This window comes from Sturnira hondurensis, unplaced genomic scaffold, assembly GCF_014824575.4.
Source record: "Sturnira hondurensis isolate 20B ecotype Veracruz unplaced genomic scaffold, ASM1482457v3 Scaffold0017436, whole genome shotgun sequence".
Taxonomy (NCBI): Eukaryota; Metazoa; Chordata; class Mammalia; order Chiroptera; family Phyllostomidae; genus Sturnira; species Sturnira hondurensis.
The window spans coordinates 7,287,937-7,303,561 of NW_028090067.1; the positions used below are offsets into that span (position 1 = coordinate 7,287,937).

The 15,625-nt window shown below is 39.8% G+C and overlaps 1 protein-coding gene and 1 pseudogene across 5 annotated transcripts in view; both read right to left on the reverse strand.

Moving 5' to 3' along the window:
* The window catches only part of ANKS1B (ankyrin repeat and sterile alpha motif domain containing 1B), an 806,451-nt gene that overhangs the window by 746,710 nt on the left and 44,116 nt on the right, over window positions 1–15,625 (reverse strand). The gene's annotated exons all lie outside the window — the stretch shown is intronic.
* On the reverse strand, window positions 10,394–13,553 carry LOC119002231 (elongation factor 1-alpha 1-like; annotated as a pseudogene).

Genomic DNA, 15,625 nt, shown 5'->3' on the forward strand with positions numbered 1-15,625 from the left:
TATTAACATTTAAGTCAGTAGGCATGAATAAAGCAGTTTACCCTCGAAAATGTGGGTGGTGCTCATTCAATAGAAGTGAAGGCCTTAAGAGAAAAATCTGATGTCTCCAGAAGCAGAAATTCAGCCTCTGGACTGTGCCATAGAAACCCTGCCTGAGTCCCCAGCCTACCTGGTGTGCTCCATAAATTTCAGACTCAAGACCGCAACATCAATACTTACCTAATTTCCCATATGTCTACCCACCCTACAAGTTACTTGCCAGCCCCCACAGTTGCAGGAGCCAATTGCTTTAAAAAACCTCTCTCACCCTCTCCCTGTGTGTACGTCCTATCAATTCTGATTCTCAGTACAGATACCATTTATTTAAATGCAAACTACGTAACAGCATAATGCTGGCCTTATAAAGTGAACTGGGAAGGATTTCCTTTACCTTTATTATGAAATAGATGGTAGAAAACTGGTATAATCCCTTCCTTAAATGTTTGGTAGAATTTACCAGTGAACCTATGTGGACCAGGTGCTTTCTGTTTTGGAAAGTTATTAGTTATTGATTGCATTTTTTTTAAGTTCCAAAGTACATTTATTTAAATTGTAGGCAGGATAGCAACATTTTTTAAAACGTGTATAAGGAATAAAAATAATCAAAGTACAAAACATTTCAAATCTTCAAATCTACAATTTAGATACAGCAAGATTTATTGACACACCTTCCCTCACAGCTCAAGTTCCATCCACAGTATGTGAAGAAATTTCAAAACTTGGCAAAAGAATCATAAAATCTGATGCGGGCTCTTAGAAGTCATTTAATACAAAACATAATTTATGTTCCTCAATAAAATCACACATCTTAAAAAGACATAGTATATTTTATAATACTCGTTCTCCTGCTTTAAAACATGATTCAATTTCTTTAACATATTGTCTTATTCAGATCAGGTACAATTGATGTAGTCTATCATTATCAACAGACTAAAAAGAAAAATCACATGGTCAACAGATACAGAAAAAGCATGTGACAAAATCCAACACCTATTCATGATGAAAATGCTCTGTAAACTAGAAGCAGATGAAATCACTCTCAACTTGATGGAAAAAGTCTACAAAAAACCTACAGGCAACATCATACCTGATAGCGAGTAACTCAAAGCTTTGCCACTAAGATCACATACAAGGCAAGGATGGCCCTTCTCACCACTCCTTTTCCACATTGTACTGGGAGTCCTGGCTGATGCAATAAGATACGAAAAGTAAATAAATGGTGCTTATTGGGAAGAAGAAATAAAACCGTCTTTGTAGCACCTGCATAGTTCTGCAGTTTCTCAGAGTCTTATGGACAATGACTAAAGAGACAAACCAAGCAGGAAACATCTGATATACTGAAATCTGAAAGTTTAATAAGATGATAACTATGAGCCAAATCCTTTTTTTGTTTGTTTTCTTTTAGGAGAAAAGAGGAGCCTCATGTAACTTCTTGGAAACGAACAATGCTTTTGAGTCCTTTATCTGACAAGGACAATTGGTAAAATCAATAATAATACTATTTTTAGAAGATAAGTAACTGCCATTAGAGTAAATCAAAGGGGAATAGCAAGATGAAAATACAAATTTATAGGCATAGCCCAAGAACCGAATTAAGAACCAGCTGAGACACAGAATGCTTTATTGAACCAGGTAGCCTGTTGAAATTTATAAAGAATTGTAGAGAGCACTAAGTATGGGCAGTTCTGTTAAGACAGCATGGCCCTTGAACCTAAGAAGCCCAGAGACCCTTTCAGAACACCTATGAGGCAAAAAATTGCCATAACAAAACTAAGATGTTATTTGGCATTTTTCACCATTTTCAAGTAAACTGGGTTTTCTAACTCCATAACCGAATGAACAGAAAGTATAAGCCTGCCCTGGCTGGTGTGATTCACTGAACTGAGTGCCAGCCTGCAAACTGAAAGGCCGCAGGTTCAATTCCCAGTCAGGGCACATGCCTGGGCTGAAGGACAGGTTCCCATTTTGGGGCATGAGAAAGGCAACCAATCAATATATCCATCATACATCAATGATTTTCCCCCTCTCTTTCTCCCTTTCTTCCCTTCTCTCTATAGGTAAATAAATAAAATCATTTTTTAAAAGCAGAAGCCCATACAGACCTAGAGGTATTTTATTGAATATATCAATTTCTACTGTATTTATGAATTATAATAAAGATGACTATATACATTTAAAAACTGATATTGTTTGCAGATGACACAACCATCTATGTAGAAAATACAAAACAACCAACTAAAAAATCTCCTGGAACTACTAAATTATTATACCAAGGTTGCAGGACACAAGATTGATATACAAAAGTAAACTATTTTCCTGTATACCAATGATACACAAATAGAACTTGAAATTAAACACACAATACCATTTATGATAGTACTCCCCAAATGAGATACTTAGGTATAAATCTAAGAAAACATGTACAAGAGCTATATGGAAAAAACAACAAAACTCTGATGAATGAAATCAATTAGAGCTAAGTAATTAGACATTACGTTCATGGATAGAGAGATTCAATGTTGTCAAGATGTCAGCTCTTCCTAACTTGATCTACAGATTGAACACAATCAAAATCAAAATCAAAATCCCAACAGGCAATTTGGTAGATATCATCAAGCCAATTCTAAAGTTCAATAGAGAGGCAAAAAATGCAGAGTAGCCAACACAATACTGAATGAGAAAAAAGTTGGAGGACTGATACTATCTGATTTCAAGATCTAGTATAAAGCTACACTAATCAAAACAGTGTGGCATTGGAAAAAAGAATAGACAAATAAATCAATAGAACAGAATAGAGAACCTAGACATAAAACTCTATAAATATAGACAACTAATCTTTGATAAAGAAATAAAGGCAAAGGTAGTCTCCAACAGGTGGCGCTAAACCAATTGGAAATCCTGAGCGAAAAAGCAAGTCTACACACAGAACTTACAACCTTCACAAAAATCAACTCAAAATGGATTACATACATAAACATAAAACACAAAACCATAAAACTCCTAGAAAATAGCATAGGAGAAAACATAGCTGAACTTAGGTATGGTGATGTCTGTTAGACAGATCACCCAAAAACATGATGCATGGAAGAAGTAATTACTTTAGAGTAGACGTCATTAAAATGAAAACCTACAAGTCTGTGAAAGGCAATGTCAAGAGAATGAGAAGACAAGCTCAGACTGGGAAAGAAACATTTGCAAAAGAAGCAGGTGATAAAGAACTGTTGCCCAACATCTACAAAGAAGTCTTGAAACTCAACAATAAGGAAACACAATCCCATTAAAAACTGGGCCAGGGGCTCTAACAGACACCTCCCCAAAGAAGAGGGACAGATGGCAAATAAGCATATGAAAAGATGGTCCACACCCTACGTCATCAGGAAGTGCAAATTAAAACAACAATGTGATCCCACTACACATCTACCAGAATGGCCAAATTCAGAACACTGACAACACCAAATGTTGGCGAGTGTGTAGGTAACAGGAACTCTCACACATTGCCAGTGTTGAGGTTAAATGGCACCGCCACCTGGGAACATGGTTGTTTGGCAGTCTGACAAAACTAAACATACTCTTGGCATAAGATTCAGCAATTACTCCTCAGTATTTGCCCAAGGGAACTGAAAACTTACATCCAAAGAAACCTGCACATAGTTGTTTATAGCAGCTTTATTCATAATTGCCAAAACTTGGAGGTAACCAACGTGTCCTTTAGTAGGCGAACAGATAAATTGTAGTGCCTTCTGACGATGGAATATTATTCAGCACCTAAAAAGAAATGAGCTACCAACCATGAAAAGATAGAGTAACCTTAAGGGCATATTACTAAGCGAAAGAAGCCAACATGAAAAGGCTCCTTACTTTATGATTTCAACTATGTAACATTCTGGGAAAGGCAAAACTATCAGGGTGATAAGGCCAGTGGTTGCTGAGGGAGAAGGGTGAGGAAGGCAGAACACTGAGGAGTCTTAGGGCAAGGAAAATACTCTGTGTGACACTATAATGATGGGCATCTGTCATCATATATTTGTCCACTTTCATAGAATGTGCAACACCAAGTGAACCCTAACTAAGGTAAAACCATGGACTTTGGGTGATTATGAATTGTCAGTGTAGGCTCATCTTTGGTAAGAAAAGAAAAAAATCCATTCTGGTGAATGATATTGATACTGGGGGAGTTTCTGCACATGTGGGAGTAGGGAGTATCTAGAAAATCACCATAGCTTCCTCTCAAATTTTGTTGTAAATCTAAAACTACTCTAACAAAGTAAAGACTTTTAAGAAGTAATTCCAGGAAATGGATTAGTAAATTAAAGTATAGAAAAAAATTTTTAATTTTTAAAAATCTTCTTAATGAAGTAGTTCCATGTATACAATAACGACAAAAATATTTAACATTTATTCAGAGAGCTATCATTTCCAGAACTCTTTCCATCGTTACCATAATCCTGAAAGGCAAGCAAGTCAGATTATATTATCACCACCTTAGAGTCAAGGAGGAACCACGGCTCATAAAGGGTACTGGCCTCCACAGAAATCACAGTTACCAACAGGAAGAGCCAGGATTAGAGCTTTGGTCCTCTGACTCTTGGGTCCTGTATACTTTATACTCTACTTGGTCCTTATTTCTCATGTAAAAGAAACGTTCAGTTAATGTTTGACAAATGAATGTATATAATGAATGAGTAAATCAGATCTCATCAGAAAGAAATGCTGAATCTCTAAATTCCAGCCCCACATTTTACCATTATAGGATTTTTCCCTCTATTTCTAAATAATGAGGTTTTCCCCTCTAAAGCATAATTATCTTCTGGGAAAAGTAAATTATCTTTGAGCCTGTAAGATGATAGACAGCTGGTGGACAAATATCCTTAATATTTTTATCTAGATAAAAATCACAAATTAAAAACAGATGTTCTTAAAATTATCTTGCACCAGGAAAACCAAATGCTAGTGTACAGTATAGCTGGAGAATGATTTCTGTACATCCTAGATACATGTGGAAATGAATGGGGAAAAGTCAATCACACTGAGAGAAAAAATATCCCAACATCCAGTCCATCCAGGATTTTGCATCTATTAAAGAAGAAAATATTATCATATGCTCACAACTGTCAGTCTGTGCTGTCAGATTTCATATTTAGTAAGTATCTTAATGCCAGCTGTCCCCACAACTTCATTCTGAATTTAATGTCCCTTAGAAATTATTACAGTTCAAAACTTCAAGTGACCTGCAAAAGAGAGTGACAAGAGAAACAGCCTCAGAGGAAAAAGTATGGGTAGCCCCTCAGTGGACAGTGGGAACATTCTAGAATCCTGTGGTGGACTCTTCTTACTTACCCTTACCACTACCACATTATTCCAGTTCTCGCGTACCGCTCCCAACTACTGTTGGATAACATCCCCCCTCCACACTGAGTCATGTGGACTGGATGGAATCTCCTCACCCCAGTCAACAGAGCCAGAAATGAACTCAAGACTTCCGATACAAAGACCAATACGTGTAGACCAAGGCATTAGGTGTCTACCAGAGCATTATCGTTTTCTCTGCCCACTACAACATTCCCGCCTTCTGGCGTTGCATTTCAGAGTGGGGGCTCTTCAATCAAGTGCCCAAGTTTGACAACTGTTTCTACCATTTCACACTACATGACTCAAGTCGGTTATTACCTTCTCTCAGCCTCAGTTCTGTCATCTAAAAAATAAAGATTCATTCACATATTCAGGGACTTTTTGTTGAACACTTACTATGTTCCCAGACATTACACAGGTGCTTGAGATAGAACAGTGCAAAATAAGATAGAAAAGGCTGATATGATCATGGGGCTTATATATTGCCGTAAAGGAATCAGATGATAAATAAACAAGAGAAGGACAGATTATGATAAGTGCTATAAAAGAAATAGTGTGATGAGGTAGTAAAAGATACAGTGAAAATCCACGTTCTAGAGAGTGTCCAGAATGAAGCCTCTGTGAAGAGGTGACATTTAAACCCAGACATAAAGGAGAAGAATGAGCTAGCCATTCAGAGAACTAAAAAAGCATTCCAGGAAGAGGGGACACGGGAGATACACAAGAGCTTGGCATGAACAGACATAAGGAACGGAAGCCCAGTGAGTGAGCAGGGGGGTATAGCACAAGACAAAGGTGGAAAACTAAACAAACAGATCATGCTGGGCTGTGCAGGTTATGGCAAGGAGTTTGAATTTCATTCATTGAAGTGATTTCTTTATGCTTTATGCTTTTAATAGAGTATTCTGGTCCAGCCAGGATGGAGGCATAGGTAGATACACTTTGCTTCCTCAGACAACCAAAAGAAGGTTAACAACCAATTTAAATATACTGAAAACAATCAAAACTGTGAGTAAACTGAACTGTAAGGAAGTCTGACAATGAGGGAGTTAAACAGGAAACATTCATCCAGCCTGGCAGGAGGGGCAGAGACAGGCAGCAGGGGCAGAGAGAACACAAGACAAGGCCACAGACTGAGCCGGGTGAGGCAGCAGCTGGAAGGCTGAGCGGTCCCACATTCGTGTGTGGATAAGCCTGTAGGAACGACAAGGGAGCGAGACACACTGTGGAACCCAGGGCTCCAGTGTGGGAACCTGAAGCCTCAAAACCTCTTACTGTAAAAACCTATGGGGGGTGTACAGAGAGTTTGTTGGAGAGACCCATGGGGTCCTAGAATGTACACATGCCCACCTACCTGGGAATCAGCACCAGAAGGGACCAGTTTGCCTGTGGATAGTGGGGGAAGTGACTGAGAGCAAGCGAGAGCCAAGAAACTGACATTGTTCCCTCTCTGACCCTCTCCCACATACAGCGTCAGAATGCAGGGGAGTGGGTTGCCCTGCCCTGGTGAATACCTAAGGCTTAGCCCCTTACAATGTGGCAGGTGCACCAAGACAAAGAAATATGGCCCAAATGAAACAAGAGAGCAAAACTCCAGAAAAATAACCAAGTGACAAGAAGATAGACAACCTATCTAATGAAGAGTTGAAAACAATGGTAATTGGGATATTCACAGAAATGATTGAGTATGGACACAAAATAGAGGAAAAGTGAAGGCTATGCAAAGTGAAATAAGGAAAAATATACAGGGAATAAACAGTGAAGGAAAGGATACCTGGATTCAGATCAATGATTTGGAATAGAAGGAAGAAATAAACATTCAACTGGAGCAGAATGAAGAAACAAGAATTCAAAAAAATGAGGAGAAGCTTAGGAACCTCTGGGACAACTTTAAACATTCCAACATACAAATCATAGGGGTGCCAGAAGGAGAAGAGAAAGAACAAGAAATTAAAAACTTATTTAAAAAAATAATAAAGGAGAAGTTCTCCAATCTGGCAAAGGTAATAGACTTCCAGGGAAGCTAAGAGTCTCCCAAAGAAGTTGGACCCAAAGAGGAACACACCAAGGCACATCATAATTAAATTACTCAAGGTTAAAGATAAAGAGGGACACTTAAAAACAGCAAGAGAAAAGGAGACGGTTACCTACAAAGGAGTTCCCATAAGACTACCCGCTGATTTCTCTAAAGAAACCTTTCAGGCAGGAAGGGGCTGGAAAGAAGTATTCCAAGTCATGAAAGGCAAGGACCTGCATCCAAGATTGCTCTATCCAGCAAAGCTTTCATTTAGAATGGAAGGGCAGACAAAGTGTTCCCCAGATAACACAAAGTTAAAGAACTTGATCATCACCAATCCCTTATTATATGAAATGTTAAAGGGAATTACCTAAGAAAAAGAAGACCACAACTATCAATAACTGAACCTGAAAAAGAAAAACAAACTAAGCAAACAACTAGATCAGGAACAGAATCACAGAAATGGAGATCACATGGAGGGTTATCGGCAGGAAAATGGAGGAGGGAGAATGGGGGAAAGGTACGGGGAATAAGAAGCATAATTCATAGGTACAAAATAGACAGGGGAGTTAAGAATAGTATTGGAAATGGAGAAGCCAAAGAACTTATAGGTATGACCCATGGACATGAACTAATGTGGCAGGGGAGGGAATGCTGATGGGAGGGAGTTGCAGGGTGGAGGGAAAGAAGGAAATGGGACAACTTAACAGCATAATCAATAAAATATACTTAAAAAAGATTATTCTGGCTCATATGTAAGAATGGCTATGGAAGAGTTAACTAAGAAAGATAAATAAATGAAAGGGAGAGGGAGTTAATCAGGCATGTTTCCTGGGTTATTTGTCTTGAGTAACTATGTGAATGAATGTTCATCCACTTATTAAGATTGGAAAGAATAGTAGAAGATTGGGTTTCAAGATTTACTATATCTGAGATGCCTATTAAACTACCTCAGAACAAATGTTTTACATATTAAATGAGATCATCTACATAAAAATGCTTAACACAATGCCTGGCACATAGCCAGCACTCAATAAGTTAGTTAATATTGCTGTTTGGGAAAATAGAGAGAAATTTCATCCCTAGACTACCTGTGTGGCTCTTGTAATAACTGACGACTTTGTCTTGGCCCCTGGCCCAGATTCAGCCAGTCATAACATCCCATTCTTTTAGCTACAGAGATTGGTTCATGATTTCAGCTGTACCACTTGAAATTCTTCCCCAGCATTTTCCATATCCTATTTAGCAGACACAGAGCTTTCCCCTCTGTAATTGGAGAGAATGAGGCTGACACCCAGAGAGAGGAGCAGAGACAAAAGACAGTCCTGGAGGCACAGAGCTTCTGTTTCCAAAGATTCTAGAGCAGTGCTGTCCAACAGAAACATGTGAGCCACGTATATGGCCGTATTACGAGGAAGGAAACATAGATAAAATTTTCATTTTTATTTAACTCAATCTATCCAAATATGAACGTCATGTCAATATGTATTTGGTATAAAATTAATAAGATAGAGTATATTTTCGTATGTGTAAGTCTTTAAAATCCAGTGACCAATAGCCATATTGGACTAGTGGTTACCGTGTAAGATAGTCCTGCTTTGGAGGCCCTGCCCCACCCCTCCTTGTGCCATGAGCCAAAGTATGACCTTCTAGGATTATGCTAATTTGAGCTGGGTTTCTGTCACTTACCTCTGAGAGTCCTTGGTTTGACTAACAACATTATTTCATTTACTGCATTTACATCTTGAGACACCAATAATATGTTTAGAGTCACAGAGTACATTGTACTCTGAAAACTGATTCTGCAACGCTTAACACATGGACTATCACCCGTCTTCCTATTTCAGTGTCAACTTCTACTTTGCACACACACTACAGTTAAAAGCCATTAGACCTCTCTGTTCCAGCCTTGGTGAGCATGAGATGTGTAAACTCAAACCAGAAGGAAACTTTTTAAACAAAGAATGAAATATCCTATGTATGTTGGGGGAGGGAGGAGAGAGGGAACAATGCTGGTTGCTCAACTCTTGCCCGGCTTTCAATCACTTGCCCCCACTAACCACAGCAAATTGGGCCATTCTGGTGCTGATTCCCAGGAGGGGGTGTTTGTGTATATTCTAGGACTGCATGGGTCTCTTCAACAATCTCTCCGTTGAGGCTGGTAGTTTTTCCCACCACTGCAATTCCCACAGCTTTTTATAGTCAGAGTTTTTGAGGCTTTATTTCCCTGAGCTGGAACCCTGGGTTGCACAGTCCACCTTGCTCCCTGGTTGCTCCTTGCAGCTTATCCACATGCGAATGTGGGATAGTCCACTCTGCTGCTTGCCTGGTCTATCACCTTGCCGCTCATCCTCTCTGTCCCTCCTACCGGTCTGGATGAATGTTTCTTTAACTCCTTGGTTATCCAACTTCCATACAGTTCCATGTTATGGCAGTTCTGGTTGTTGGTTTTTTTTTAATTGGTTGTTGCCCTTTTTTGGTTGTGCAAGGAACAAAGTGTGTTTACCTACACCTCCACCTCAGCCAGAAGTCCCTCCTCAGCATTCTTAAGAGTAGCCCAGATATCCATGTTGTTTTTTATCCAGCTTCTCAAGGATTATTGCACACGTCCAAATTTGACAACTGACTACAACCTGGATGAACAGTTCCATGTATTTTTTGTAGCCTGGGATGGACCTGTCACATCTCAGTCCTGAAGGGCATGTCAGTCCAGAGAGCCAGAAATGCGTCAGAACCAGGATTGGCAAAGAATGAGAAGAGAATTTAAGTAAATGTTCTACAATTGATATGTGCATCACTTTGTCCTCTTCATCATTAAAGATTATAAGTAATAAATATTATGAGCCCTCGCTGGTGTGGCTCAGTGGTTTGAGTGCGAGCCTGTGAACCAAAGGGTTACCAGTTCGATTCCCAGTCAAGGCACATGCCTGGGTTGCAGGCCAGGTCCCCAGTAGGGGGCATGTGAGAGGCAACCACACATTGATGTTTCTCTCTTTCCCTCCCTCCCCCCTCTCTAAAAATAAATAAATAAAATCTTTAAAATCAGTAATATTATTAATAAAGATTAATATTATTAATAATCACTATTAAAAATTCACTCTAGCCCTGGCTGGTGTAGCTCAGTGGATTGAGCCCAAGCCTGCGACTCAGACGATCGCGGTTCGATTCCCAGTCAGGGCACATGCCTGGGTTGCAGGCCAGTTCCCTGCAGGCCAACTCCCAGCAGGGGACGCACGAAAGGCAACCATACATTGATGTTTCTCTCCCTCTCTCCTTCCCTTCCCCTCTAAAGATAAATAAATAAAATCTTTAAAAAAAATTCACTCTAATACAACATTACTGTTGTGACTTCTGTCCAAACAAAGCCTTTCTAGAGAAGTAATACCTAATGAGCAGCAATTTGTGGTTAAGATACTTTAAAGGGAAGGGCTGGAGCGAATCGCAGGTGATCATCACTGGCTTCACGCCTACGGATTCAAAGAGCTGGGCAGTACTCATCTCATCTTCTTTCCCTCTCCTTCAAGCTGCCTCTGGAACAGCCTGCTATACACTGTCATAAACCTCTAGTCTTATAGTTCCCTAATAATATCTGCAGAGTTATATTTCTTTACATCATTAAACAGTACTGGATTCAAAGTAAAACCCAGTAAAACAATCTGGTGCCATTGTTTTTAAAATAACTCACTTCAAAAAAATAAATAAAATAACACGCTTCATTTTTATATTTAATCCTTCGTGCACTTGAATATTCTATCTCTGCCTTCCATCTACCAAATATTTTTATAGGCCGCAAACAGTGCTGGGAATGTAAAATATAACAATAAATAAAACATAATCCCCACCATTCAGGAGAGCAAAGTCTAGGGAAAAAATGTGGAAACAGTAACCACAAGGGAATATGCTATATATCCACATAGCAAGATATCCACGAGGTGCTACGGAGCACGGAGAAGAAAACTAATACTGCCTGAAGGCAGAGCTTCCAAATATAGAATGAAGGGTATAGTCGAGTATCCTGGCAAGGATACAGCGAAGCACAGGCACAAAACTGAGAAAGTGCAAGACACGTTTAGGGAACAGAAAATACGATGGTGGCTGTTAATAACGGGTGGAAATTATGGTGGGCCTTCTATGCTATGCTAAATAATGAGCACTTGAACCTATCAGAGGAAGTCATTGACAGTTTTTTAAAGCATTATGAGTACTGTGTTTAAGTTCCCCAAGGTGTAAAATTCTCCCGAGGCTTGCCTCTGCTCCCACCTTCCCACGCAGCTATTCTCCTCTCCAAAGGCCCTCTCTCTGCGCCCCCCCAGCTCCACACTGTCTGCGCTGCAGCCGTCAGGGGTACTTGCTGTTCTCTAAATACGCTGTGTTTGTTCTCAGGGCTGCTAATGTCAACCACATGACCTGAGGAACATCTAAAGGTATGGTAAGTCCAGTGACAGCAGCTGTATGATGGAATTTCCAACAATTAAGAGAAATATTGGACCATTCGTGTTCTCTAAATTTTTTCTCCCCTCCTCCCCCCATTAAACTTTGTTTTAATGGATCTCAAAATTCTGTGACCGATTTTTGGTCAAGTTGTTTCCATTAAAAAGGACTGATTTTTAAAACTAGTAACTGAAACACTGCCACACACACACACACACACAACCATTCTCCTTTCCTTTGGAAGCCTTTGTAATCCCTAACCAGTCCTTTACTATTAAACTTAAGTGGCCATTTGAGACAAACAGTTCCGAGATTGTTTTCCCACCACTGAGTAAGACTGTGGTGGCAGGTGTTGGGGATAATACTCATTTAGCCTTCTGAGCTTTCTGGGCAGACTTGGTGACTTTGCCAGTTCCAGCTGCCTTCCTGTCCCCTGCTTTGATGACACCAACAGCAACTGTCTGTCTCACGTCACCAACAGTGAAGTGGACTAGAAGAGGATAGCCAGAGAAACTCTCAACACACATGTGCTTGCCAGGAACCATAGCAAAGATGGCAGCATCACCAGATTTCAAAAACTCTGGGCCATCTTCCAGCCGTTTCCCAGGACAACCATCAATCTTCTCCCTGAGCTAAGCAAATCCGCAAGCAGTGTGAGCTGGGTGACCGTCCAGCACAGGTGCACGTCCAGCACTGATTTGGCCTGGAGGGTTCAGGATAATCGCCTGCACTGTGAAGCCAGCTGCTTCCATTGGTGGGTCATTTTTGCTGTCACCAGCCACGACGAACACCTTTGACAGGCACATTCTTGACATTGAAGCCCACATTGTCCCCAGGAAGAGCTTCACTCGAAGCTTTATGGTGCATTTCAACAAACTACTTCAGTCGTAATGTTGACTGGAGCAAAGGTGATGACCATGCAGGATTTGAGAACCCCAGTCTCCACCCGGCCCACAGGGACAGTACCAATGCCACCAGTTTTGTATACATTTTGGAGGGGCAGAAGCAGGGGCTTATGAGTTGGATGAGTTGGTGGCAGAATGCACTCCAGAACTTCAAGCAGCATGGTTCCACTGGCACTGCCATCTTTACAGGCGGGTCTCCATCCCTTGAACCAAGGCATGTTAGCACTTGGCCCCAGCATGCTGTCGCCACTCCAACCCGAAATTGGCACAAGTGCTACTGTGTAAGGGCTGTAGCCAGTTTTCTGAGTGTAGGTGCTGACTTCCTTAACAATTTCCTTGTATCTCTTCTTGCTGTAAAGCAGCCCAGTGGAATTCGTTTTGTTAACACCAACAACCAGCTGTTTCCCACCCAGTGTATAAACCAGAGGGCACGCTCACACCAGCAGCAACAATTGGGACAGCACAGTCAGCCTGACATGTCCCTGTCATCGTGTTTTTGATAAAGTCTCTGTGTCCTGGAGTATCAGTGATGGTCACATAACACTTGGCTGCTTTCAACTTTCCACAGGGAGATATCAGTGGTGATACCATGCTCACATTCAGCTTTCAGTTTATCCAAGACCCAGACACACTTAAAAGAGCCCTTCCCTGTCTCAGTGGCCTCCTTCTCAAATTTTTCAATGGTTCTTTTGTTGATCCCACGACATCTGTAGATCAGATGGCCAGTAGCGGTGGACTTGTCAGAATCTATGCATCCAATGACCTCAATGTTGATGTGAGTCTTTTCCTTTTCCATTTTGGTTTTGATTTAGTGGTGGTTTTCATGACACCTGTGTTCCGGTGGCAAACCCATTACAAAAAATAAAAACTAAATTTTTCACTTACTGCTCAGCTGTCTCAAAGAGAAGTTTAACGTGTTTGTTGTACATCTGGTACATCCTCGTAACCGTCAGCAGGGAAGGACACTTTCCATCCACTTTCCAGGAGAAGTTGGATAGAAAGTGTTAACATTTAGAATGGTGTTCTTTGCTGTTTTTGTTTTATTTTTATTTTTTCCTTTTAAAACCAAACTTTAATTTTAATGAGAGAGTTGGTGAAACATCCCATCTTGCTTTTGATGCCTCTTGGCAATAATTTTTCTTTTCTCTGCAGACACTCTTAAAAGGAAACCTAAAAAACCTGATTTTCCTTCTATATACCTTGTTTAGTTAATAGGGTTTTAGCCTTAAAGCTTACCCCAAAGAATAACAAGTACGGCAACATAATAGAAAATCATAGAAATTTAGAGTCGAAAGTTCTCAAGAGAGAATTCAGTGGTGTGTTTAATAAGTTATGGATCCTTTAAAGTTCCTATTAATAAGGGCCTGCTGGTACTAATCATCTGGTATCCCAGGTAAAAATGTAGCATAGAGCAGAATTATAACCCTGAAAGTTGAAATCAGGGTAATATCATTCTCATACCCTCCAAATCATTTAAAAAATAGTTGTGAAGGAATAGAAGTAAAAATTTTGCAATTCATTGTGTTTTATTTCTTCTGTATCAACTAAATTAAGAACAAAATCTGCACGAATGCTCAAAAACATGTAGCAAACATGACCAAATTCAAGTATGATTCAATAGATGTTTCCATTTTTCAAGATGGGAAGGAGCTAATGCTAGCCTCTCACCTACTGCAGGAATTTCTAAGAGCCTCCCTAAAGCTTAACCATTTAGTCTCTGCTGAAACATTCCCATTGCTTCTTTTTCTTTCTTCCCATGTCTTAATTCCCTTTCTTTTTCTCTCTTTCTTCTCTCCTTCATCTATGCTTCTCAAGGTAAATCACAATGGGCTACTGGGGATGATTCAGGCTACAATTACAATCCCTGAAAATAGTGTAGAATTCTCCCATTCACCCAGAATAGAAAGATAGGAAAGTATCAAGTAACTAAAAAAGATTTTAAAAAATGGAATAAAATTTAATGAAAAGCAATTAACCTTACATTTGTGGACAGACATCTGGTGTAGTGGGAAAAATCCCAGCACCAATAGCTGACAACCAGACCCAGTGTGAGTCACGACACAAACTAACCAGAACAGCCAAATTCCAACTGCTTTGTCTGTGAGTTTAGAAATTGGACCAGAGAGCTTTCTAGCTCCTTTTGGCTTAAAAAATCCATTTAGTTCATGAAATACTTAAAATTGAGTCTTCTTCCCACAACTTTTGCCAAAATAAATGGTTTATTTCCTTCTCTATGTCTTTATGACTATAACTGGGAAAAGAAGGCATAATTAAAATCCATTTATGAAGTTTGATACTACAAAGTAGCAATAAATCTCATGATTAACTTTTTATTATGAAGAAATGTTAAACATATTCAAAAGTAGACAGAATAGTGCATACGCACATCTTCAAAAATCACTAACTCATGGCCAATTTTGTTTAATCTATACAGCCCTCCACTTTGAAGGAAATCTCTGATATCAAAACAGTTTTGTAAATATTTCAGTATGTATGTTTAAAAGACAAGAACGCCATACTTTTTTTAACATTTCATTGTATATTTTTTATTTTAGAAAGGGTAAGGAAGAGAGAAAGAGAGGGCAAAAAACATTAATGTGTGAGAGAAATATCAATTGGTTGTTGTTCCAGGCAGGTGCCCCAACCAGGAATCGAACTGGAAACCTTTTGGTTCATGGGAAGTTGCCCAGCCAACTGAACCACACCAGCTGAGGCTGACTCCCTTCTTCTTCTTCAAATATATCTTATTGATTATGCTATTACATTTGTCCCATTCCCCCCCCTTTATTCCCCTCTGCCCTGCACCCCACCTCCCACCAGCATTCCTCCATCTTAGTTCATGTCCATGGGTCATACATATAAGTTCTTTGGCTTCTCCATTTCC